Below are 2,660 nucleotides of genomic sequence, written 5' to 3' on the forward strand. Positions count from 1 at the left end.
CATCATTCCTTCAAGAAAAAAAATTTTAAGACAGACGGCCCAGCAGCCCAAAAGATAAAGGGTGATTTCTAGAAGGGGAAGAAGAGGCATCTAACAACATTTGACATCTTCCACCCCAGATTCTCCAAGTGCAATCTGTGTTCCAGGGACTGCAGATTCGGGGCTGACTATGCAGAAGTATTTGAACCTACTAGTCATTATACAACTGCAAAAGTAATTATCGCAAATATAGTCAGCACAATATGATAAGACTCGACTGTCCAAAGAAGCGTTTTTTCTTGGAGAGACTTCTCCTGAGAGCTCTCTCCTAAGCGGACTGGGGTCTCCTCCTAAGCTGACTTGGGAAGCATAAAGTTTTCTTAAAGCAACTGACCGGTCTCTGTGTCATCTATCCCGACCACCTCGCTACATTCTCGGATGCAGGCCGCACAGCAGGTGCGACAATTGGAGGTCCCACCGAGATTGTGAAAGCGAGGTAAGTGAGCGGGTTCGTCTCTTTTTCTGGCCAGGGACAGATTGGGGAAAAAAAAAAGAAAAGAAACCATGGGTAATAGTTCTGGGAAGCTTAAATTACAGTATCAAGTTAAAAAGTTACTTAAAGGACACGGGACTACAGTAAAGTCTAAAACCTTAGAAGGCTTTCTAAAGTCAATCGAACGAGCCAGTCCATGGTTCATTACCGGGGGGAGCTTAAATATCCCAGATTGGGAGGAGGTTCGCCATGATCTTCATCAACTTTTATGAAAAGAGGGACCTGAGTCCCTGCCCCCATCTACATTCTCCTTATGGAGATTAGTGAAGGGCGCACTCTTGACAGATAAGGCTAGCCACCGCCAGGTAGTCCAGGCCACAAAAGAGGCTTTTTCAGAGTTACAAGAGATTAAGACTCAAGCCTCCATGAGTTCTGAGGCAGAGAGTGACAGTAAATCATCTGGAGAAACCCTAACTAAAACTAGAGGCTCCATTGTTAGTGAGGATGAGAAGGAGCCTCTTAACAACAAAAGAGTTAATAAAAATCTCGGGGCGCGACCCAAAAGGAGGGACTTCAGTCAAAATCAGGTATATCCTACTCTGTCAGACCTAAAAAATGAAAATAGCTCAGACCCAGACTCTGACTCGTCAGAGTCTGAGAAGGAATGGTTACTTACTGAGGTCTCGGCCCTTAAAAAGACACTAAAAAGGACTCAAATTAAAAAAAGACAGGACAGGGAGAGAAACCCTCCATACTCTAAAATGAGGGACTCCTCCTTCTCGGACCTGGAGGGAAGACCCAGAGGAGGGGTCCAATGCTGTCCGGTGGTGGCCCCAATAATGAAAGTTCCAGACCCAAACAACCCTGAGCGGGTCATTAGGCGCCATAACCCTTTAAGTTTCAAAAATATAAAACAACTGAAAGAGGCAACTTTAAATTATGGAGCACAGGCTCCCTTTACACTTTCCTTAATAAAATATTTTATGCCTCTTAATTTGACACCTGGCGATCGGCAGCAGCTTTGCAGAGCAGCTTTGTCCGGGGGAGATTATTTGATTTGGAGAAGTGAGTTTCAAGAAAGATACAGCCAAATAGCCCAAAGGAATACACAGGCCGGACAGCCCCAGAGAAATGTGGAGATGCTTACTGGGAGTGGTCAGTATGCCACCACTCAACAACAAATGCAATATGACATCGCTGTCTATGCCCAAATGGCAGCAACAGCCCAAGGTGCTTGAAAAGCATTGCCTTCAAAGAAAGGAGGGGATCACCTGTCCAGAGTCCTTCAAGGACCCTCCAAACCTTTCCAAGACTTTGTAGACCGCCTCAGTCAGGTAACAGAGAGAATATTTGGGGGCATTGGGCCTGCGATGCCAATTATCAAACAAATGGCTTCTAAAAATACAAATAAGTACTATAAGGAGGCTCTTCGCCCCCACCACAACAAAAGTCTAAATGACTACATCCGGATCTGTAGAGACATTAATGGTAATTTCATCCAGGGCCAAGTGTTAGCTACTACTATTCAACCCCAAGGGGGAAAAAAAAGATCTAATCAGGGAGGAAAAAAAACATGTTTCAACTGCGGTAGGGAGGGACACTTCCATAGAGACTACACTCAAAATAGTACTACTAGTCTCAAGAGACCTGGTTTATGCCCCCGCTGCCAAAAGGGATATCATTGGGCCACTGACTGTTACTCTAGAACTGACTTGGGGGGCAATTTCCTTCCTACTAATAATAATCAAAAAAACTAAAAGAGGGCCCCGCCCCAGGGCCCCAAAACCAATGTATATGGGACAATGACCCCCGCTGTGGGCAGCAGCAAGATTCGTTTACTCCCCCAGAACAACCCCTTCATATCTCAGACCTCCTTAGAGCCACTTCAGGCAATGCAGGACTGGACATCGGTCCCTCCACCCGGGCAGTCCTAACACCCGAGATGGGGATCCAGGCCCTCCCTACTGGGGTACATGGGCCATTGCCCCCAGGCACAGTCGGACTACTCTTGGGACGGTCCAGTACTATCCTTCAAGGCATCCAGGTACACCCTGGGGTTATAGACCAAAATAACAAAGGAGAGATTAAAATAATGACATCAGTGGCCAGTGGGGTTGTCTCCATCCCAACAGGAGAGAGGATTACTCAGTTGCTCCTCCTCCCTACAACTCCTTGCAAGGCTCAAAAA

The sequence above is a fragment of the Mesocricetus auratus genome, unplaced genomic scaffold, assembly GCF_017639785.1.
Source record: "Mesocricetus auratus isolate SY011 unplaced genomic scaffold, BCM_Maur_2.0 Super-Scaffold_100027, whole genome shotgun sequence".
In the NCBI taxonomy this organism is placed as follows: Eukaryota; Metazoa; Chordata; class Mammalia; order Rodentia; family Cricetidae; genus Mesocricetus; species Mesocricetus auratus.